Source organism: Neolamprologus multifasciatus, chromosome 3 (genome assembly GCF_963576455.1).
Source record: "Neolamprologus multifasciatus chromosome 3, fNeoMul1.2, whole genome shotgun sequence".
Lineage (NCBI taxonomy): Eukaryota > Metazoa > Chordata > Actinopteri > Cichliformes > Cichlidae > Neolamprologus > Neolamprologus multifasciatus.
This window is the reverse complement of record NC_140441.1, coordinates 6,574,638-6,599,834: the sequence shown is the minus strand read 5'-3', so window position 1 is coordinate 6,599,834 and position 25,197 is coordinate 6,574,638. Positions and strand designations below refer to the sequence as shown.

The window sequence follows — 25,197 nt, the reverse complement described above, 5'->3', positions numbered from 1 at the left end:
TTTTGTAATAAGGCAGATCGCGCTAACATAATATGCACTGTTAGTTGATCATTTATCTGCCGCATTAACGGGAGAGGACGTGCAAACGTTACCGCTGCTGCTGGGTTGAGATTCACGAGTCCGGAGCGGAATTAAAAACACGACATTCATTTAAGGTCATCGCATGTTTTGTGAGCAAATGCTTTTGCATATTTGTAGTGTTTCCTCCCTTAAATTAAATATCTACTTAGAAAGTATTGCAAGTTGCCCTGTTGTCATCCGTTCTCGTAAAGTGTAACCAAACTTTTGAGCGTTTGAGCCGCCATGTTTCCTGCTCCGCAACGTGGTGACGTCATTCGGGGCGACTGGAATCGATAAGGGAATTGTTTGGAAAATATGGCAAACAATTCCAAGGAATTGAAACAGTGGGAACCGGTTCTCAACAAGAACCGGTTTTTGATACCCATCCCTACTGATGATTTCTTGTGAACACTCCTTTAGTTTGAACCCAGTGACAGTATCAATCAACACAGTGACAGTATCTTCCTCGCTGGCTCCATATCTCTTTATAGAGTAATCAGTGGTTTGCTGTCCCTCACCATCAAAACACTCCATAAATCCCACGATTGACTTCCTTATAAACCACTGAATCAGTTACTTTCTAAATGAAGCTTCGAATGTCACTGATCACCTTCCTCTGGCCATATGAATTAAGCCTTGACACAGTGCTTCTGAAGCAATGTGTTGTTTTTTTCCTGACCCACACCCCGGAGCCTCAGGTTCAAGTGGGCCATCACTACTGTTGGCCACATGTCGGCAAAGTTATGTGACATTAGTGATGTTTGTACTTTCTGCGTTAACTTGGTTTTAAAGCCTTGACTTTAAAACAGACACCATTCAAAAGTTGATCTTAATCTTACAGAGAATGTGATGATATTATGGATAATTAAAGTCAGTCATATATCCACAAACACAATAAGCTAAAAGTCAGTGATGCTGCTTGGTTTGCAGTCCTGAATATCACGGCACAAGCAGGATTCACTGCACTGTTAATGTTAGCTATGTTATATTGCTGCCTCTGTTCGGTGGTGTCGAGCCAAACGGACTTTAACGTGTGTTTGAATGAGCTGACGGTTCACTCGTTAAGCTAAAAGAAAGATGCTTTAATCACAGGAGTAACACATGCAGGGCTGCAGATTAACTTTTTGCCACTTTTGCAGTGGTGCGTCTACCTTTTTCTCTTAGTTGCACCAGCACAAAAGTTAGGTGCACCCACATTTTTCAACTACAACACTTTACACCACAGTTTTACATGAGGGGGGGGGGGGGGGGGGGGGGATTGCTGTCCTTACAGACAATATTGATTTGTAAATAAATAACCAACGATTTTCTCAGCCCAAAGTTCCTTATTTGGAGCACAGTTCTACAAGAAAGATAAGTTACTGAAAAAGTGCTTGTGCTTAAAGTGCTTAGGCACTCTTTGGCAATATTGTTGTTAAACTTGAACATCATCTCAGCGTCTTCTGATGATCTGTTTCCTGCTGCCTGCCGCTGAAAGGCAGTGGGGAGTAGGGATGGGTATCTTTTAGGTTTTATCCAATACCAGTATCAAACCGGTACTTTTGAAACAGTGCTGGTGCTTAAACGATGCTCAAACTGATGCTTAAAGAATCAAGAACACAAACTTTGTCCTAAAACCTCTCATGTTCAGCTGTTTTTTTTTGTAAAAAGATAACAATGTTGGCCTTTTCTGTAGCTATAGGGGATTTATGGTATCAGTCTTGGCTGGAAGCAGTGCTTAAATAATGGGGAAAAAAACACAAACTTTGTCCAAAAACCTCTCATGTTTAACTGTTTTCCATTTTTTCTTTGGTCATTTTAGCCTTTTTGACCAGGGTGAAGGGAGCACCTGCCATCAAACAGGAAGACAGCCGCATGTAACTACGACAGTGTTTGCTACCTTACATGCATTAATGTAATAACGTGGTTAGCCTACTCAACGTAAATTACACACGAACAACATTAAGCTACTCACGCAGAGAAGAACGGCTGCTGCTGCCATCATCATTCATCATCATCTGCCATCATTTCTGCTACACTGGCGTATATAGCACCTTATGTGTACTATATACGAACACACAAGGACAGAGGTATATGTGTCAAAGCCGAGCAATTTTAACTGAAAAAAAAAAGCTAATAAATAATGAGATGAACGTTAAAAGATACACATTTTTAAAAGAAAACATTCATTGCAATTTTTTTAACAAAGTGCAGTAAGGTGCTATACTTACTAACCTCTCCACAAAATCCCCAATGCAAGTCGTCACAAGAAGCTTCCTTGATGGCACTGACAGGGTACCTGTAGTTCAATTCAATTCAATTTTATTTATATAGTGCCAAATCACAACAAAAGTCGCCTCAAAGCGCTTTATATTGTACAGTAGATCGCACAAGAATAGATGCAGAGAAACCCCCAACAATCATATGACTCCCTATGAGCAAGCACTTTGGCGACAGTGGGAAGGAAAAACTCCCTTTTATCAGGAAGAAACCTCCAGCAGAACCAGGCTCAGGGAGGGGCGGCCATCTGCTGCGACTGGTTGGGGTGAGAGAAGGAGACAGGATAAAAGACATGCTCTTGAAGAGAGACAGAGGTTAATAACAGATATGATTCAACACAGAGAGGTCTGTTAATACATAGTGAGCGAGAAAGGTGACTGGAAAGGAAAAACTCAATGCATCATGGGAATCCCCCGGCAGCCTACATCTATTGCAGCATAACTAAGGGAGGATTCAGGGTCACCTGGTCCAGCCCTAACTATATGCTTTAGCAAAAAGGAAAGTTTTAAGCCTAATCTTAAAAGTAGAGATAGTGTCTGTCTCCCGAATCCAAACTGGAAGCTGGTTCCACAGAAGAGGGGCCTGAAAACCGAAGGCTCTCCCTCCCATTCTACTTTTAAATATTCTAGGAACAACAAGTAGGCCTGCAGAGCGGGAGCGAAGTGCTCTAATAGGGTAATATGGTACTACAAGGTCATTAAGATAAGATGGGGCCTGATTATTTAAGACCTTGTATGTGAGGAGCAGGATTTTGAATTCAATTCTGGATTTAACAGGAAGCCAATGAAGAGAAACTAATACAGGAGAAATATGCTCTCTCTTTCTAGTCCCTGTCAGTACTCTTGCTGCAGCATTTTGGATTAGCTGAAGGCTTTTCAGTGAGTTTTTTGGACATCCTGATAATAATGAATTGCAGTAGTCCAGCCTGGAAGTAATAAATGCATGAACTAGTTTTTCAGCGTCACTCTGAGACAGGATATTTCTAATTTTAGAGATGTTGCGCAAATGGAAGAACGCAGTCTTACATATTTGTTTAATATGTGCGTTGAAGGACATATCCTGGTCAAAAATGACTCCAAGGTTCCTCACAGTGATACTGGAGGCCAAGGTAATGCCATCTAGAGTAAGAATCTGGTTAGATACCATATTTCTAAGCTTTTCAGCGCCGAGTACAATAACCTCAGTTTTATCTGAGTTAAGAAGCAGAAAGTTAGTGGCCATCCAAGTCTTTATGTCTTTAAGACATTCCTGCAGTTTAACTAATTGGTGTGTGTTATCTGGCTTCATGGACAGATAGAGCTGGGTGTCATCTGCATAGCAGTGAAAATGTATGCTAATAGATCACATTAGTCTCGAGACAGCCTCTGCCACCACATTAAATCAATCCCTCTGGGCTCCTTTGATCGGCTCCATCACCTAGCGGGGTTGAGGGGTCGTGGTTTGGTCCCGCCTTCGCCATTGTGGTTGATGTGGAGGTAGGGACAGGCTTAGGTCGTCTGGAGAATCCCTAGGGACGTAATCCCTGGAGGGCTTAACCTAGGGGTTGTGGTCTGGCCTGGTAGTCTGGCTGCCCCTGAATGGATCCGGGGCAGGCGTGGGGGCTTGGGGTTCGGGGGTGCTTCGCCACCGTGCTAAAGCTCTGGCTGGGCCTTGGGGGCTTAGGTCCTTGTTGGTGCGTCGCTGAGGTTGTGGGCGGGTGGGTGCACGGGGGCTCAGCCCTGGCGCAGGGGGCCTCTGGCGCATCGGCCTAACTAGGGGGCTCTTCAACTGACAGGGAGTTTGTTCCATCCTTGCAGGAGTCCACTCTGCAGGTGGGGGAGAGTCACAGGAGAGGTGGAGAATAAACTTAACCTGGGTGTCTACTGTCTTGTGCAGTCTGGGAGATGACTGAATGTTAGGCTGGGTAGAGTTTCCTCTGCAGTGGGGTCGGGTGGGCTGCCCCGGGTCCTGTGGGGCTGAGCGGTCGTGCTGCCGTAGGCCCCGATCTGGATGGGCCTGGGCTCCCTTGCCCTGGTGTTGCCGAAGGACGGGGGTGCCTACTGGTAGGGCTTGGGGTGCGGGTGTGTCACCAGGGTGCAGGGGAGGCATCCCCCCCCCCCCGTTCCCTTCTGGCCACCTGTGCCTCAATTTTATTCCACGACTTAGAAATCCACATTACTCACACTCTCATGACACATACATATAGGGCCTTGAGGGTAGGCACGTTAACGGCGTCCTGTGGACGGTTTGTGTATTCAACCCACCTCTGGAGCCGGTGCCCAACTCTCAATTTCAAATCCATGTAGACATTGAGGGTTCTCGGGAGGGGCCGTGCTAACACCTGCTGCTCTCTGGCAGCAGCACCATGCTCTCCCGTGTTTTAAGTGCACCTTAGAACAACACGCAGCAACACTACACATGAGCGAGAGGAGGGAGGTTTGGGGTCTTCACAAGCCCATGTTCTCTGCTGGCCATCGGGACGGGGTGCTGGGAGGAGGTGTTGGCCTCCCTGCTGCTGCGTACTTGCCTCCACCCCGGGGGAAAGGGTAACATCTCCTGGGTCTAGGTGCCGTTTCCCCCTTCAGGGGCGATGGTACCTGGACCTGGGGTATAGAATTTGTTTGGGGAGTGTGATTGTGTGTACAGTGTCCATGTATGTCTATCCCTACGTTGGGTGAGTGCTGAGTATTTGTATATGTGTGCATGAGGATGGGAATACAAGTTTGTGTCTGTGTGTGCCTATTTGTCTGTGTTTATGTCGGGTCGGGTCTTACACTCCACCTCTCTGGGAACTCCCAGGCCTTCCAAAGGCCTATCTCCCCTCACCACACTCCCTGACGGTAACTGATGCCCTCAGGGGTTGGTGCGCTGGTGGTTCTTGGTGTTCGGGGCTGGGCACTCAGGTATGTACCAGCTCACTCCCGGTGACTACTTGGCGGGGCCTGGTGCCTGTTGCTCAGTCAGGTCTCTTCCAGGGCAAAGGGGGCCCTCGGGCCTCCGGCCTCTGGGCACAGCTGGCTGCCGGCTTCTGCTCCGTGGCTACTGGGTGACCCCTCATCTGGGGCTCTCCTCAGTTCTTCCCAGGAGGGTGGCACGGATGCCCCTCCGGTGGTCCTCCTTGGGCTCTCGCACTCTGGGGCCTGGGATGTTTGGAGCCTGGATCTCCTCCATGCCTGCTTCATGCCCTGGGGGACAGGGCTATGGTTCTCTACATCCTCTAGCAGACCATAACATGAGGAAACCTTTTGAATACAAGCGCACTGATCCACACAGGTGTGCACACGGGTGTTCACTGTTCATAGACATAAACTACACATTTATTGGCTGCTATTTCCCAGCACATTGTGCACTATCGGTCCTGCTTGCAACACAACAACATTCAATATTTTGTATTTACTCTTGTTTACACTTAGCTAGATCAATGTGATGGTGTTGTGTTTAGTATGTCGATCTGGTTTTTTTTTTTTGCTTGTTTTCTCTTCTTTTTCTCTCAACAGCTGATCCAGGAGATGTTTTTTTTCTTCTTTCTCTTTAAAAAAAAAATAAAAGAAGTGCAGTGAATCCTGCTTGTGCCGTGATATTCAGGACTGCAAACCGAGCAGCATCACTGACTTTCAGCTTCTTGTGTTTGTGGATATATGACTGACTTTAATTATCCATAAAATCATCACTCTCTAGAAGATTAAGGTCAACTTAATCCTACAGAGAATACAACTGAACGGTGAATATTTTAAAGTAAAGGCTTTAAAACCAAGTTAACGCAGAAAGTACAAACATCACTAATGTCACATAACGTTGCCGACATGTGGCAGTAGTGATGGCCCACTTGAACCTGAGGCTCTGGTGTGTGTGTCATAAAAAACAACACATTGCTTCAGAAGCACTGTGTCGAGGCTTGATTCGTTTGGCCAGAGTCACGTGATCAGTGATGTCCGAAGCTTCATTTAGAAAGTAACTGATTCAGTCATTTATAAGGAAGTCAATTGTGAGATTTATGGAGTGTTTTGATGGCGAGAGACAGCAAACCACTGATTATTCTATAAAGAGACATGGAGCCAGCAAGGAAGAAAGGCAGTTTTGTTGTGTGGGAGTATTTTGATTTTGGTAAATCGGGCGGGTTTGCCAGCTTTCTGTTCTTGTTGTTTGCTTAACCCTTTAAGACCTACCATAGAACCAAGTCCGCCAGAGCTTATATTATACTTTTACATGCTGTGGAGCCATTTTTGGGAGCATTTCAAGTTGCTATACATCAATACAACTATTATAGCCCATATTTTAATAATATGTATGCATTAAGTCCATAGTAACTACATTAATTGCAAAAATGTGCAATAAACTACAAAAAAATTGAAAATCGTTGGTTTTTTTACATAAATTTCTACTTGGAGAAATTTAAGAGGTTTATCCCTCAAAACTTTAAATTCAAAAAAGTTGCAAAAAATAGTTTACAACAACAGGAAATTTATTTTGAGTGTCTTTGTAGTTTTATTTTTGAGATACATCAATTTTGATATATTGCAAGAAAAACAAAAAACAATCCTGTGATGCAAATTTGCAAAGAAAACAGCATGTGCATCAAAATAAACTATTTCCAGCAGTGCAATTCGAGTTCAAACCATCCCAGAAACTATTCAGAAAAGCATAAAGTCAAACAAGACTTATAAAAACACACAAAACTACATTTTCCGCGAAAAACGTCACTCCCGGTTTTGGGCAGGAAATGGCGGACATGTGATCGTTCGCGCTGATGTCTGTTTCAATGTGAGAAGTGTTACTAACAGCTGAATTTGATCAGCAAAGCGTGTTTCTGGAATATTATGTTTTTGTTCCTGCAAGCGCTTTTTATGCAATTTTTGCAAAGCTATATGTGGAAGGAAAGCGTGACCTAGGACAAGCTGATTGCATAAGATGTAAGTACACCTCATCCGGTTTCATATGCAAAAAAAATTATCATTAATTAACTTTGGAAAGACTTTGACTCTTTGAATTTAATGTAATCAAAACATATGCATTTTTAAAATGAACTTAAAATGTTATTCTACAAAATTTGCAGCAATTAAATTTGTTTATTTTTTTGAGCTGATAGTCTGTGGTACCCAGGAAGAGTCTGTACCAACTTACATTGCAGTTTCTGTGCACTCCAGCCTCTTCTGTTCCATGTGAGATTATTTTCTGAGGCAGAAGAAATTATCTCAAAGAAAAGAAACAGAGTGGAACAAATCCTCTTCTTAAATAAAAATGGATTTGAAAAAGGATTACCTTAAATGCATCATGCTTTTACTTTACAAGTTCATAAGCATTCTCCATGTTCAGTTTACGATCAATTCTACCCCTAGGTCAAAATTATGTGCAAGAAAATTGACCTAATATAATATTATTAAACATACCTGTCCAGACCTCACGGCACGTCATAGTGTGTTGTACATTATTATATGTATATTAAATGTATTTTTCATCCATTGCGTTTACCAATATCAAGAAGTCACAAGCAAAGAAAGACCACACCATGGTAAATGTTTAAACAAGGAAAGTATTGATAAAAATTATTTAAAAAATAAACATAACAATTTTCAAAGCTGTTCAAAGCAACACAACAGTGGGCCAGTGTCAAACAAAATTGTGAACTTCACTCTGTAGAGTGGGCAGTCATAATGAAGCAGTACACTTTCATTTGAAAATTCAAGCTGCGCTTCATATTTTTGGTCGCCAGATAGAAAGCTTTATTTGGCCATCACTGGCCAACAGTAATGTTGTAATGTTCTTCCATATTTAACATTTGCACATAAATAAGTGACATAATATTTAATACTTTTTTTGAAAAGTTTCTTCACCATACTTCTGCCGTCCGCCGTTTTTATTAGAAAAAATTGACCACAGCCACTGCGCCATGAATTCTGGGATATGTTGGGCCACAAATGATACACCTGACCCATTCTTCAAATCCGGGGAAATGAAGGGTGCATTTTTGGCCACATTTCGAATTGGGACAGGCTTCATCATGTTGCCGTGACGTAATCAGCCTTCAAATTGGGTCTTGAAGGATGCAGATCTTGAATTGGAACAGTGATTTTGGCAGCAGAAAATGTGAAAGAAGAACATCACGTGAAGATACTTTTAAGGCTAGAAATGAAAACACTAACATGAAAATAAACATAATAACTTGATACTGTCACTGGGTTAAGAATAAAGGGGTGTTCAAAAGAAATCATTAGTATCAAACTGTGACAATAAAAAATGTTCATTAAAGCAACCAAGAATGGGATAAGTTTGATGTGAATCTTTGGTAATACATGGGGGAAGCTCTGTGCCAATTTTATCATACTGTACCTCCCTCCATCCAACCACACACTTCTTTGGGTTTGCCATCAGCCCTGCCTGCCTCACGGACTCCGGGACCGTGACCAACCACTGCACATGATCAGGCACGTGCAGAGGGGGGGGGGGGGGGGGCTAGAGGGGCTTGAGCACCCGCCCCTTTCCTGATGGGTGCCCAAAGTGCCCTTTTGTTGAGGCAACTTTTTTAAAGTTCTTTTTTTTTTTTTTTATGTGTGTGTGCGTGCGGAGTCCTGTCTGTGCCCCTCAACAATAATATTTAACTATTAATCACAGTTTTGTTAAATAAAAGGATCTGGCTTGCATCAGTCACATGATCACATTTAACCAATGATCGCTCTTGACAGCAGAACGCGCTGGTTACGAGCCGGGAACGAGCTCACAAAGAGCACGCGCATTTTTTGCAGTCCGGAGTTGTAGGAGAAACACAAATTAACTCAGAGACACAGACTGATGCGACAAAACCAGTAAGTAGGTGTACAGCGCACACTGTAGTGTATAGCACATAGGAGTATTAGCTTATTACGGACACGTTGGTAAGCTGTCTTGTTGCAACTGACGAACTGAAACAAACGAGCGTGCTGTGTGTGTAACAGCGTGACAAACATTACCTGTCCTTTTATTAACTGTATAAGTAGTGCTGGTCATAGCTGCTGGCTACCTGTGTAAGGCTGTCATGGGTCTGTAGCTCTGTCACCGTTTTAGGGAACATATTTAGTTTTAAAGTAAGTTTCCGGGCTTTTCCTGCCTTTCTGGAGGGATTATATTTCACTAAAAAACGATCTAATATGCATGTCCACATAATTATGCATTATTATAATTATAATATATTAAAAAACACACGCTGTATTTTAAAGAACATACATTAAGAAGCAGATTATATTAGATTTATATTTTAAATAAGACAAAATTTGGATTTTACGGCAGTAAAATTATTGTATCTCTACAGTTTAAAAATGTAATAAGCTTTCCCCCTGCACAGAGTGGATAGTGATGGAATCATCATAAATACATTATTTAATATTTCATATTTCATATTTATTACTTCCCCCTCCTCATTGCTTTATTATTGTAGCTCTAGTAATAAATAATAATGTAAGGATTCTGGATCAGCACCGTGATGCCCATAGTATGTACAGTATTCTGAAGAAGGTCTAAAATGTCATTGTGTCTGCGTGCATGTGTTTGTTTTATGTATATGGATTATTTTAAATTATTACTCATGATATAACAATGTCCAGACATGCCTGGTAAGGACATGAGGAGGGAACAGTAGGAGCTGTGTGAGGCTACTAAAGGCAGTGCTATAACATTTTTCTGTCATCATTTTATTATAAATTAAGTGCAAGAGTTGTTAGGTGTGGATAATTAAATTATAGTTTATTGCAATAGCAAGTTGCGCCTTGTTCTCAGATAGACAGCAAGTGGAGAGTGATATATGAAATGATGGGATGGAAGGAAGAAGAGAAGCAAAGAGTGATTCACAGGCAGAGCCTAAATTATTTCTCACAGTTTTTGTTGCCTTATGGTTCCAAGCGCTGTCACCAATCTTTGCATTTTGTTATTATCTCATGACACTTGTTTAATCAGCTACCATCTCTCCTATGGACTTTTTAATGTCTACAGTCTCAGATCAACACAGCCCTGCCCTCCAGCACTATCCACAGCAACCCCTCAACAGCAACATTGTACCCATCAGGTCAAACATCGGCTACGTTTGCTCTGCCTTGTTGCCCATATTAGATTCTTAATGAATGTGTGTTGTTGTTATTCAGCCTGGCTCAATGTGCCCCTTTTTAACTTTGAGCACCACATGATCCACCGAGGTATCGCTATGAATGAAAACATCATCCAGGTAGGAATTAGCATATGCAATGTGAGGACACAGCTATCGCTCCAGCACGTGCTGAAAAATGGCCGCGGCTTCAAACAAGCCAAACAGAAGAGTGATGAATGGCATGAACCATACAGAGTGAAGAAAGACGTTTTTGTCTTTGGATTGTGCAGACAAGGGAATCTGCCAGTAGGCGTTGGTTAAATCCAGCATGATAAAAAATAAGCAGTGCTTAACCAGTCCAGGTTAACCCGGGGTATGGGATAAGCATCAAACCATGAGACCTTGTTCACTTTGTGATAATCATCACAGAACCGTTTAAAACCGTGCACTCCTTAATTACATGGAAGCACCTTAAAGACAACCGGCCCCTCTCAACAGCTGGGACAAATCATCTGGAGAAAAGGTAAGCATAGGAGACCAAACACTGAGGAACAAATCCTCATTTCATCCTATGATAACAGCATTTTCACCATTTCAGCCAATTCCTTTTGCACAATTTGTCTCTTGTGCTCAGGCAACTTGTTAGGTCATGAACAGACTTTTACGCCAGGCTGCGTTTCAAAGTGGTGCTCCATGAGTCATGCAGCCGGGCAGGGGGGAGAACACATCTGCAAACTGCTGTTGCAATGCAGGAACATCTGCTTTGTGTGAGATGTTCATTACAATAAATCTTAAACACACTCTCTGAAAACTTCATGCCCACAGCACGTTTTTAAGAAAAAATCAAACATCTTTGTCCTTGAAGATCATTTCAGAGTTTTTAATGAGCTGCAGGAACCCTGTTCAGTGTGCGTGGAGAACAGCCAAGTCGCCTCCTCTGATAAACCTCCACATGTACCACTGAAAACAGTTAAATTAGTTTGAATCGGAAATCAGGGCTCAAACTATTTCTTGTGAGACCATTTCTTTATTTTTCACACCAAACTGTTTATTAAGAAAAAATTTACACAGAGTTCATCAAATATAGGATCAAATCAAATCACAATTTCATAATACAAACTTCAAATCAACAGGAAAACAGCCACAGAACAGAACTTGCTGTGAAACTACAGCTGCAGAACATCATCAGTGGATCAAAATGAATTCATTAAAAAACAACATGTGGACTTCAAGAACACAGTAAACACACTAAAGTGAAAGGAGGAGCCAAAAATAGGGGTTTAATCTAATTTGAATTTTTGAACTTCAAATGACATTTCTTTGCTACCAATGTGAATAAGATATGCTGCCAATGTGCTCTTTGCCTAATTGAAAAAAGGTTACACAGCCTCACTGCTCCATCTTTTGGTACAAAAAGGTATTACATGGAAGTACAGCCCAAAACCAGTTTAGCTTGAGTTTCTTTTTTCTTGACTTAAAGTCACAGCAGGTGTTGTTTCAAAGCTGGTGGACAGATTTAGTTCATTTTGGAAGTTTTAAGAGCAACTGCTGTGAAATTATTTGTAGTTTTGGGAGAAAAGGATTTAAGAGAAGATTTTACCACAGCAAAAGATTAAATATGAATGAAGAATTGAAATTTAACTGAGGTGAAACATGCAATGAATACATAAAAAATAAGTTAATTTTGGAAAAGCTAAAAAAGTTCAAATAAAAGAAATGATTTACATATGCATATGTGATTTTTCATAAAATACCAGTTTGGTTAAAGAACAGAAAGAAAAGACATTCCTATAACTTTAATAGTACAGTAACAAGTACAACTACTAAACACTACTGTGTCCTAAGGGAACAAAGAATAAAATGTAAGAAATCAGAGCTACCTCATCAGATCCAAGTGTGACATCAGCTGACACTCTTTACAGGAGATTCCATCTGAACTCTGTGGAGCCTGATCTCAAGGTTTTTAAGTCTGAGCCTGAAACCAGAAGAGGATCTTTCTCTCTCTTCAGATTCATTGTGATCCAGTCCTGCATGATCAGGCTGATGTTTGCACAGAGCAGATAATGAAGTGAATGTTTTTGCACATTGGTAACAGTGAAACAGTTTATTTACAGTGTGGGATTGTTTGTGTTCGGAGTATGAACTGAGATTCCTGAAGCTCTTGTCACGCTGGTCACAGATGAAGTTCACTTCCATGTGTGTACATTCATGTTTGTTATGATGACCTGATTGTGAGAAGCTTTTGTCACAGTGTCTGCACTTGTATGGTGTCATTCCTGTGTGGATTCGCTTATGCTTTTTCTTTAAGCTCACGTGCAGTGGGGAAGGATGACCCACACTGGTCACAGATGTGCTTTTTGACCCCACTGTGGCAGAGTTCATGTATTTTTAATGTACTTGGTGTGTGGAAGCCTCTCCCACATTCTTTACAGTCGTTCATTTTATCTCCAGTGTGTCTACGTTGATGAGGTTTTAGGTCCTGTTGATGATTGGAAGTTTTTCCACAAAGGTCACAGAGAAACTTTCCCACCACCACATTGACGACAGGGTTGAGAACTGGATCCATGTGCATCGCTCTGCTTTTTTATTTTTATCCTGAATGTCGCCTGAAATAAAAAGCATCTCTGCCAACGTCCAATTACATTTTACTGTTTACATTATAACACTCAGCTTATGAGTCTTCATTTTTCCAAACAGTTCAGTCAGTATAACTCCATAAGTTTACTGATCATATTTGTTTCAATCAATCAGGTTAAAATTAAAAGATAAAAAATCAATACATCCTCAAAGTAACTGCACTTGTAGAGTTACTTTGCTGGTGTGGATCTGTCTGTGGTTTCTCAGGTGATGTGGATATTTATAAGTCTTCTCACACAGGTCACATTTGTAAAGTCCCTCCTTAGTGTGGATAAACATGTGTCGTTGTAACTGTGTGTCTGTTGTAAACACTTTCCCACACTGATCACAGCAGGAAACATCATTTCCAGTGTGAATCCGTAGGTGAATATTTCGGTACTGTTTGTCACTGAAACTTTTTCCACAAAAGTCGCAGCTGTAGGCCTTAATTCCAGAGTGGGTAACTAGATGCCTCTGTAAGTCGCCATTTTGAGCAAAAGCCTTACCACACAAGTCACAGCTGTACGCTTTAACTCCACTGTGGATGAGTTGGTGTATTTTTAAGCCTCTAGCCCGGGCAAAATCCTTCCCACACAAGTCACAACTGTAAGGTTTAACTCCACTGTGGATGAGTTGGTGACTTTTTAAGCGTCCAGCCTGGGTAAAAGACTTTCCACACAACTCACAGCTGTAAGGTTTAACTCCACTGTGGATGAGTTGGTGTTTTTTTAAGATTTGAGCCTGGGTAAAAGACTTTCCACACAACTCACAGCTGTAAGGTTTAACTCCACTGTGGATGAGTTGGTGACTTTTTAAGCGTCCAGCCTGGGTAAAAGACTTTCCACACTCTTCACAGCTGTAAGGTTTAACTCCACTGTGGATGAGTTGGTGACTTTTTAAGTGTCCAGCCTGGGTAAAATCCTTTCCACACTCATCACAGTTGTAGGTTTTCTCTCCCTTTCTTCTGTGAGGTTTGTCAGCCTCCTGAGAGCGCTGACTTCTCGCCCCATGTTGGTCCTGCAGTGACAGAGATACAAACAGAGGCAGTGAGTGAAATGCAGTCGTGGAACGAACTGAAACTCCCTCCACTGGTGGAATCAAACATGTTAACAAACACATTGTAGGTGTGTTACCATCACCTTCTGGTGATAGTATCACATTACAATGATGTGCTACAATGAGAGTTGTAATGAAAATGACATTATTGAAGTTTTTTTTTTTTTTTTGAGATTTTTATTTCAGTCAACAACAACAACAACAACAACAACAGATTATAATTTTACATAAAAGTACTCAAACAGTAACCGAAAAAAGAAGAGGCTGAAGCTTTATGGCTTATACTTATCCTATCCCTTACCCCCATAGAAATAATCAAATCCTTAACCAAGAAAATAAATAGCATTGATAAATAAGTTGTATAACAGTTTGAAAAGAAATCAATGATAAATCAAGAAATTAAATCAACACAAAAAAATTTTAACAAACCAAATTTCTATAACCTTGTATAACACTAATTTGTAAAATTTTCCAGAAGAATGACAAAGAAAAACACATCTTCAGTTCATCATTAAGTCCATTCAATAATTTCACTCCCAAAACTGACACACATCTATACTTAACATTGGTTCTCACTTTAGGCATTTCAAACTTATAAGACCCCCTCAAATCATATTTTCCATCTCTTTGTTGAAACATACTTAAAATACAAATTGGAACATTCTTTTTAATCACACGATATATCATTTCTAAAGTTTTAGAATATATAATGTCCATGAATTTTAACATAGATGATCCTACAAAAAACTGGTTGGTGGACTCCCTATATCCAACTTTATTTATTATTCTAATAGCTCTTTTTTGCAATTTAAATATTGAATCCAAATATGTTTTGTATGTGTTCCCCCAAATTTATGCACAGTAGGTCATATAAAGGCAAACAAAGGGAAGTATACAATAAATTAAGGCAGTTCTTATTCAAAAAATCTCTTGTTTTAATAGAAATAGACTTGGATAATTTCTGTTTCACATGTTCTATGTGGGGCTTCCAACAAAGTTTATCATCAATAATTACTCCTAAATTTTTTGTCTTACATACTCTTTGAATTTCAACATTATTTAAATTAATTTTACTTTAATATTACTTTTACTACCTCCAAATAACATAAATTTTGTTTTACTTTCATTCAATGACAGTTTATTAAATACAAACAATCTATTTAACTTCATGAGTTCTGTTTCCACTGTTTTCAGTAATTTCTTTATGTCTTTTCCAGAGCAAAATAAGTTTGTACCATCAGCAAACATCACATATTTTAAAGTATCACTGGCTGTACAAATATCATTTATATAAAGTAAAAATAACTTAGGTCCCAAAACAGATCCTTGCGGAACTCCACAAGTTACTCTTCTAAGTTTAGATTTCATTTTATTAATACTCACATATTGGAACCTATTATTCAAGTAACTATTTAACCAAAATTGTACAACACCTCTTAAACCATGCCTTTCACACTTCTGTAAAAGTAAAGAATGATCTATCGTATCAAAGGCTTTACGTAAATCAATAAACACACCTATTCCAAACTGCTTTTCATCCACAGCCGTTGCAATATTTTCAATAAATTCCATCACAGCTAGAGAGGTTGAGCGATTTCTTCTAAACCCATACTGATGATCATTCAATAAATCATATTTATCAATAAAATAATCTAGTTTTTTTGCAAATAGTTTTTCAAGAATCTTTGAAAACTGAGGCAGTAAAGATACCGGTCTATAGTTTGACACAATCTGTTTATCACCAGTTTTATATAGTGGGATCACTTTGGCAATTTTCATTTTATCTGGAAGAATTCCAGTTTGAAATGATTTGTTACAAATATATGTTAACGGTTGAAGGACACTATGAAGAACTTCTTTAATTAGCGACATGTCAAGGTCGTCACAATCCATGGATTTTTTACTCTTGAATTTACTCACCACTTCTACAATGTCACTCTCACAGACTCCACCAAGAAACGTTGAGCTACATTTAGAAGAAGTATCATTTCCTCCTGGTACAGAAATCTCTTTTGCCAAGTTGGGACCTACATTAACAAAGTAATCATTAAATTCATTAACTATGCTCTCGGTATTCTCAATCACCTCTTGTTACAATATGAGTTGGAGAACATATATTATGTTGATTTTTTTTATTATCCTATTTAATACACTCCAGGTAGCCTTAATATTACTTTTATGTTTTTGAAGCAGCTGTTCATAATATCTTTTCTTTTAATATCGCATAATAGATGTTAATTTATTTCGATATTTCTTATATTTGTCATTTTCCTTTGTTCTATGTGTCAAAAAAATCCTGTATAACCTATTTTTCTTTTTACAGGCTCTTTCCAGACCTTGTGTAAACCATGGTTTTTTCTTTTTATAATTTTCAGAAAACTTTTTAATTGGACAATGGCTGTCATAGATTGACAAAAATATATCCAAAAACGCATTGTATGCATCATTAGTGTCTTCCACATAAACTTTTTGCCAGTCTTAATTTTCTAAGTCTGTTTTAAAAGCTGCAATTTGTTCAGGTGTTTTTATTCTACCACTGTAATCAATTTTCTTTTCCTCTTGAAAATGAAGTTGATTGTTCATTTCAAACACTGAAAAGACAGGCAAGTGATCACTTACATCTGTGACTAACAGTCCACTATGTATCTTGCCGTCTATCTTATTGACAAAAATATTGTCGATCAAAGTGGCACTATCTATCATTATTCTGCTTGGCTTTAGAATCAAGGGATGGAATCCAAAACTAAACATTGTATCAATAAATTCTGAAGTCTTATTATGGTCGTTTACCTTCAATAGATCAATGTTAAAATCACCACAAAAAAGTCACCTTCTCCTTGTGTTTTTCTAATATTACAGAAATTTCTTTAGTAAATTGATCTATACAGGATGCAGGTGTACGATAAATGCAGCTAACTAATATGTTTTTCGATCTTTCAACCTGAATTTTAATGGTTAAACATTCTATCAAGTTATCAATCACAGCAGTCATATTGTTAACAACTTTACATTTAAGATATGAAAAAACAAACATAGCAACACTTTCTATTCTCTCTTCTATTCTTCCTATTTTGCCAAAACATTTCATATCCCTCTAGTCCATCTTGCAATTATTTGTCGTTATTCAACCATGTTTCTGAAATTGCTACCACTGCAAACTTATTTTGGAATTGATCAAGATACGCTTTGATTTTAGAAAAATTACTGTAAAGACTCCGACTGTTAAAGTGGCTTAATGAAAAACCTTTTATCTTGGGATCCAACTCTTCCCCATTATAATATTCACATGTCATATCAACATTCTGATAGAGGTGGATATCTGGATCAATACTATTGTCCAACTCATAAAATTTATAATCATGAGATCCAAAATATTCCATTTTTTGCCTTCTTTTTTTTTGTTCACACATTCACATGCATAGTTATTTTTCTCACACTTATCAGATATTGTTCATATCACAGTCAGCAACACAATTCTTTTCTACACTGAACTCTATTTCTTCTCTTTAAATCTCTCAAGATCTGCAATGTCTCTGACAACAATTACTTTAGCTTGTTCTGGTGTCCCATTAAGTCTTATGAATACCTTACAGTTCCTGGTCCAGGTATCTTGGATGCGCCTTTCCTTCTTCAATAGTCTTGCCTGTCGTGCAATTTCAGCATTTCTCTTGGTGAGATGCTCATTCACATATAGGCCGGTTCTTTCCCATCTTTAACAGTTCAACTTTATATTTCCTGTTCACAAATCGTAGTATGATAGTTGGCATCTTGGTATGTTTTTGTGGAATAGTATGACATGCAGCTATGTTTTTGCTATCCAAAAGAATGAATTTGTCTTTGAAAAACTGAATAACTTGCTGCTCAAGCAAATCCTTTTCAGGTCTTGGTGCATCTTCCCCCTCCTTGTCACCTGCTGTACTCCGTGCATAGGTGTATTGATTTGTCTTTAGTCCAGAAATAATCACATCTTCCATTCTTGTATACTGCTCCAAATCTTCAACTCTTTTTTTCCAGCTCTTCAATCTTCTTGTCTTTTTCCTTAATCACAATCTTCAGTTGTCTTACTTCTTCAATTAAGTCCAGTAGTCCTGCTTGCTGTTTCACCACCTTACTCAATTCCTCTGACATGAAGTTAAGAGACTTCTTAACTTCTTCAATTCTTCAATATCTTCTGTTAGCTTCTTAGTTGTCATGTTTCTTGATCACCAATTTAAATTCTTAGAAGACAAAAATAAATTCCAGGCTCCAGGTAACCCAATAAGCCAGGTGTTACTTGTAGAGCACATGTGATGAAAAAAAGGGACCCTAAACTTCAAAGTCCGTGCAAATACTCACACAAAATGAAGCAGAACTTCTTTGTGAAGATACAAGTCTTAACCAATCTTTTAGATGTTAAGTTCTTTTCGTGAGGAGAAAATCTTTTACTTCATAAAATATTTTGAGTTCAACTGATGATATTGTTGTTTCAATGTATGCTGATAAAATATGATCTTTGAATTTTCTTCTAACTTCTGTGGTTTTTGGTTGTGAATGTAGATTCTGTATATATGGAGGAGCCCAGGATGGAAAAGATAAAGCTGCTGTTAATTGTTTTTTAAAAACCAACCAGCTCTACACACAGTTTCAATAACAGTGTAACTGTGATATTTTTCTCACCTTTTGTGTTAAAGACATTGTTTCCTCTGTAGTGGCTGAGCTGAGTCCAAATGGCTGAAATTGTTCCTCTGTTGCTCCACCAGACTCTTCTGCTGTTACTCAGGTGGGACACAAAAAGTATGTAGACGTATTTTACCCCTGACAAAAAGAAGCAGAGCAAATAAACTTTACTACACTCCTCAGTGACAACAATACCTATGAAGCTTCAAGGTGAAACCCCAGAAACAACTACAAAAAGAAAGTCATCAGTTGCCTACAAGATCTTGAAAGGTAAAAACCCCTGACTGGCCTGTATATCACCGCCTTCACCCAGTGGATGCTACACTGGGCTACTATGTCAACATTATTTAGGGATAATGTTGACATAGGCGATAAATTTTCATTAATTCATTTCAACTGTAGAAGCCTCTATAAAAGCTTTGTTCTGATCAATGGTTTTTTGAATAATCTGAAAGGCAAGTTTAAAGTTATAGCACTATCCGAAAAATGGATAGATGAGGAAAGGGGTTGGGACTTTTACATTGATGGGTATGAATTAGAGCTGGGCGATAGAACGATAACGATATGTATTGCGAAATAATTTTTTCTCGATAGAAAAATTTAACTATTGCGATAGGCCTCACCGCTCTTGTCCTCTTAAAAAAAAATAATAAATAAAAACAGCCAATCCAAATTAAGTAGTGCAGAGCCGAACCAATCACAGCCACAGTGGCGCGACACGTGACTTGTTATGTACAGCACAAGTGCCAAGCCGCACATGTGTATTTGTTTTGGGAAGCAGCCAGCCGTCGTGCCGCCCGGGTAATGGAGGAAATGAGTGTGCCGACTAGAGAAAAATCAACCGAGAGCGTGACCGAAGGTTACCGAAGAGCAAACAGATGATGGTTCCAATGCCGGAGAGATTGTTGAACGGAAGAGCCACAGAAGTTCCGTAGTGTGAAGGTATTTCGAAAAAACAGAGTAGCGCGCACTGTAAATTGTGCCGAAAGCAAGTCTGGAAATACAGTCATGCTCAATCTCTGACTGGAAGCGCTAATTTGTCATTCGGCTTTTGTCAGACTAAAGTAACTGTTAAAACTGTTTGAAAAGCTAAGCTAAACAACAAGGAGAGAATTGAGAATTTCCTTTTAGTTCTCAGTTTATTTGATATTGACAAAAGTTAGTCAATTTTGTCTGTTCTTCTGTAAAACAAACTAAGATTTATTTTTAGAATTAATATTTTGTTTCTAAGTGGACTTGACAATTTAGTCTGTTTTGTTTGTTCTATTTTGAAACTTAAACGCTTTAGCGGCTGCCTTTTGTGTAGTTTGCAATATTTGCCTTTATTTATCTGAAAAAGTCTCATGTTCCTTAAGTACATCTACCCTGTTGAACTTATTATGGGAAATAAATATTTAAATCAAAACAAGCTGCTAATTATTATTTCACATTTTACTTGTGAGCAACGGCACATTTAAATCTTACAAATATAGTTATTTGGCTTATATCGTGATATATATCGTTATCGCCTGAAATGAAAAAAAAAAAACAAAAACATATCGTGATATGAAAAAATCTCACATCGCCCAGCTCTAGTATGAATTATATCATATAAACAGATCTAATAAGAAGGCAGGAGGTGTGGCACTTGTTGAAATGTAAGCAGGTTGAATATATGTTTGTGGCTATTGATGATTTAATGGAGTGTGTGACAGTAGAAATAGAAATGGAAAGAAAGAGTAATATAATTGTTACTTGTATGCATAGGAGGCCTGGGAACACTGATAGAAACATTCACAGTAGTAGAAGTTTTATTGAGCAAGGTAAAGGGAAATAAGACATTTTGTATTTGCGAGGATTATAATATTTTTTTTAAATGTCCAATCATAAGTCATCATCACACAATCGACAGTGAAAATAGTGAAAATACATTGACGGTTGTTTTTTTGCACTAATAAAATTGTGGAGTTGTAAAGTATTTTGTCTAGCGTGAGTGCAAATGTTAAATAACAAAGAACATGACTGTTGGAGATATGTCGGCAAAGTTATGTGACATTAGTAATGTTTGTACAGGGATGGCCATTTATATGGATACACCCTAATAACATGGGAATGGTTGGTGATATTAAAGTCCTGTTTGTGGCACATTAGTATATGTGAGGGGGCAAACTCCTCAAGATGGGTGGTGACCATGGTGGCCATTTACAAGTTGGCCATCTTGGATACAACTTTTGTTTTTTCAATAGGAAGAGGTTCATGTGACACATCAAACTTATGGGCAATGATACAAGAAAAACAATGGTGTGCTTGGTTTCAACATAACCTTATTCTTTCATGAGTTACTTATAAGTTTCTCTTTGTTTACAGCCATTGACATGTCAAAGAGGTTAACACGTGAGGAGCGGATCAAAATTGTGTTGATATCTGGTGAACGCAGTAACCGGGTCATTGCAGCAGATTTCAATGCAAGACACCCTTACGAGACCACCCATCTCCCATGCTATGGTTAGCAAACTGCTTGCTAAGTCTTGTGAAACTGGTTCAGAAGATTTTGTTCAGTGATGAGGCAAACTTATGTGAATGGTGAAGTTAACAAACAAAACCATCACTATTGGTCTGACACTAACCCACATTGGATGGATCCCTCCAAGACTGTTGGAACAACAAAAGTGATGGTTTGGTGTGATATATGGGGTACAACGATAGTGGGTCCATTCTTCATCAATGGAAAGTGGAAGGCCACTGGATATTTGAAATTGCTACATGATTATGTGTTTCCCTCTTTGTGCACTGAAGCTGGCACGTTCCCTGAGTTTTTCCAGTAAGATGGTGTACCACCACATTATGGGTGCCAGGACCGAGCATTCCTAGATGAACAGTTTCCTGGAAAGTGGATTGGTCGTCATGGGCCAGTTGAATGGCCCCCAAGGTCTGACCGATCTGACCCCCTTAGACTTTTATCTTTGGGGTTATCTGAAGGCAATTGTCTATGGTGTGAAGATACGAGATGTGCTGCACCAAACTACGGATACTGGATGCTTGTGCTGGTATTTCTCCTGCGGTGTTGCTATCAGTGTGTGAAGAGTGGGAGAAGAGGGTTGCATTGACAATCCAACACAATGGGCAGCACATTGAACACATTTTATAAGTAGTCAGAAACTTGTAAATAACTCATGAAAGAATAAAGTTACGTTGAAACCAAGCACACCATTGTTTTTTTTTGCGACATTAACAGTAAGTTTGATGTGTCACATGGCATGCTTCCTATTGAAAAAACAAAAGTTGTATCCAAGATGGAGTTTGCCTCCTCACATATACTAATGTGCCACAAACAGGACTTTAATATCACCAACCATTCCCATGTTATTACGGTGTATCCATATAAATGGCCCACCCTGTACTTTCAGCATTAACATGGTTTTAAAGCCTTCACTGTAAAATATGTAGTATGTAAATCTTACAGACAATGTGATGATTTTATGGATAATTAAAGCCAGTCATATATCCACAAACACAGCAAGCTGAAATCCACTGAAAACAGTCAACAGTTGACTGTGGGAGAAAGTACTCGGGGCCTTCAAGTTAAACACTATGAAATGACATCAACCACACTTATACAGACTGTATATAACAACCAACTCTAAAATGTTCGTTTGCAGAGAAAAGACACAGACAGACTCTGCTTACAGGATGTGATGTGACAACACTAATGAAATATTGATGTCATATTTGTTCAAGACGTTTTTCTTATGGGCAAAAATATTAAAATCATGACGAACAGGGGTGGTGATTCCTATGCCTTTGTGTATATAATTTGGAATTTTTTTACAACTGTGGGCCAAAAATAAATACATGATATTATTTCATTCATTTCAAAGGTTTATTTGCATGATGCACAAACACACAATTGAAAGGTACAAATGTGTTGTGCATGTAACGAATTCAAACGTGGTGCAGATGTGTGTCACAAGTTGATCTAGCTGTAGGCTGTGGCACTTGGCCAGAGGTGGCGCTGGTTGATTCAAGTCCATGTTAGTGCAAACAAAGTAAACTGCACGCTTTAGTTGTGAAGCAAAAACGCTGAAATCGGAGTAATAAAACATAGGAGGGGAACGATAACGACGACTAGAGTCTCCCGATCGTTTACTCTTGCTGTCCTGTGAACAACACCGGCGTGGTGTTAATTGCTTGCTGTTTTCGCGATCGCGTCGCGCATCAAAATATCACCAACTCGCCACATTTTAAAACATGTTGCTGTTCAACAGCATCAAGACTGACGGAGTGTGTTTGAATTAACCTCACAAGTGTCACAGGTTACACATTTGGTGTTTTTTTTTTTTGCTAGTTTGTCGGTAGCAGCTCCTGAAACGCAAGTCTACCACACATCTGTTCGACCAAAGCCAGTTAATCTGGAACACGGGCCGATTTTTTGTCCCAGTCCAGCCCTGGATGCATCTGGAGACGGTCCTATTAAGTCCTATTCTAAAGGCTGATTGCCCTTCCCCACGCTTGTACCTGTGGCTTTCTGTTCCGGGGGTGGGGGCTGGTTGTTCTCCTGCCCTGCACCCCATCCTTTTGTTCATATTCAAAGACTATTTTTCTGTTTCTACTCTTACCCCCTAAAACCCGCCGTATTATAATGTTGCAAGCAATCACAAACTCTACAGTCTGTCTAACTCCAATGTATACCAAGCAATCTATTATTCTCAACAGAGCTAAAATCAACATAAACTGAACCCACATTAAAGTTAGCTCGGTGCTTACCTTCAGATGAGCCCACAAACCGAGAGAAACTCCGTGATGAAGCTGGAAGTCTTAAGAAACAGATCAGGGAGCAGAGACCCACGTGGTTCACACTGATCTCAGCTACGATCCAGGAGACAAGGGTGTGCAGATCGCTGCAGATATCGACCCCAACGTTGGTAGTGGTATATGTTCCTGTAAGTTCACTACTTTACTCCAGTTTCATGAAAAAGTAACTCTCTCTCTGCTCGACTCCTCTCCTGCACACACACAATTTCTCCGCCCCCTTTTCCCGACTCTGCAGTGATTTGTTACTCTGCTTGGTCACGTGATTCACTTGCACAACGTAACCACGCGGGGTGTAATTTCAAAATTAGTGCCTATCTCCTTTTCCTAAACTATTTTCTTTGGCCTCGATGAAAACGTCATCGTGGGAAGGTGAATTGCTAAAAACTCAGGAAAAGAGAGGATCAGTGCTGAGAATTGGACCAGCCTTAAACTCGTTTCTCTGTAACAATGTGACACCGGATGTCCGCCTGTTGAAACTACATTGTGCTGAAGATGGACTACAAAACAAACATCTAATTGCTAAGCACTCGGGAAAAGAGCACGTATCCATGTATCATGATTAACCTGGCAATGCTTATAAATGTTGGGCAATGGCTGGAAGACCTAAACAAGGCCCAGAATTTGAACAGAAAAAAATGTTCGAATGCTAGATATAAGTACGCTGTTCACTTTATAACTAAAAATGAGAAAATGCTGAGAGCAGATTCCTTGGCCAGGAAAATGCTGTGTAATAATATGACAGATTTTTGGAAAGAGGTGAAAGCTCTTAATAATTGTAAACCATCTCTACCATCAACTGTTGAAGGTGTTTCTGGGGCAGATAACATTGCAGTATTATGGAGACAGCATTACATTGTGTTGTTTAACTGTATAAAAAGTGAATCATATGAGGACAATTCTGACATGAGTCATGACACAATAAGTGTAAGGACACATGAAGTATATGAAGCCATTCATTGGTTATCTGATATAAAGCTTCTGGTTTGGATCACATCACTGCAGAACATTTATCAGCACAGAGACAACAAGCATATTATCATCAATGGAGCTCCAGTGGAGAGGGTGCAGTCCTTCAAGTATCTTGGTGTCCACGGCTGTATCCCAATTCAGGGTCTGCAGCCTCAAAGGCCGCATTTTAAGGCCAATTACGTCACAGCGACGCGACGAAGGCTGTCCCAATTCAAAGGCTGATCGAAATGCGGCCCTCAAATGCGTCCTTCATTTCCCTGAATTTTAAGGATGTGGTGGTGTTGACTTCGTGGCCCAACATATCCCAGACTTCATAGCTCGGCCGTGGGTGTGGATAATTTTGCCGAAAAAAAAACGGTGGAAGAGGGGCGGCCAAAGAGTAAACTTTTAAAGTAAGTACTGAATACTATACAACTTTTACAATATAACTTTATTTGTATAGCACGTTTAAAAGACCAGCGGTACACCAAAGTGCTTTACAATAAAAACAGGAAAATTAAGACAATAAATAAAAGACTATTAACAAATTACCACATATGTCATCAGGTTAAGGGCACTAATTATACATCAATAAAGGGGGATATAAGAACAAAGTTACTAAGAAGATAGATAGATAGATAGATAGATAGATAGATAGATAGATAGATAGATAGATAGATAGATAGATAGATAGATAGATAGATAGATAGAACTTTATTAATCCCTCGGGTGGGTGGGTTGGTTTCCAAAAAAGCACAGCACCGACAGAAGTTACAGAGTTA

The 25,197-nt window shown here is 39.4% G+C and overlaps 1 protein-coding gene and 1 long non-coding RNA gene across 2 annotated transcripts in view; one reads left to right on the top strand and one right to left on the bottom strand.

Annotated features, from left to right (window-relative positions):
- LOC146521294 (uncharacterized) overlaps positions 1–25,197 on the top strand; it is a 139,935-nt gene that overhangs the window by 17,955 nt on the left and 96,783 nt on the right. The gene's annotated exons all lie outside the window — the stretch shown is intronic.
- LOC146521301 (uncharacterized) lies at positions 11,543–25,109 on the bottom strand. Its single transcript, XR_014873403.1, has 3 exons — positions 23,420–25,109; positions 18,677–18,814; positions 11,543–13,981 (listed from the first exon to the last, which is right to left on the bottom strand). It is a non-coding gene; the product is annotated as an uncharacterized LOC146521301 (long non-coding RNA).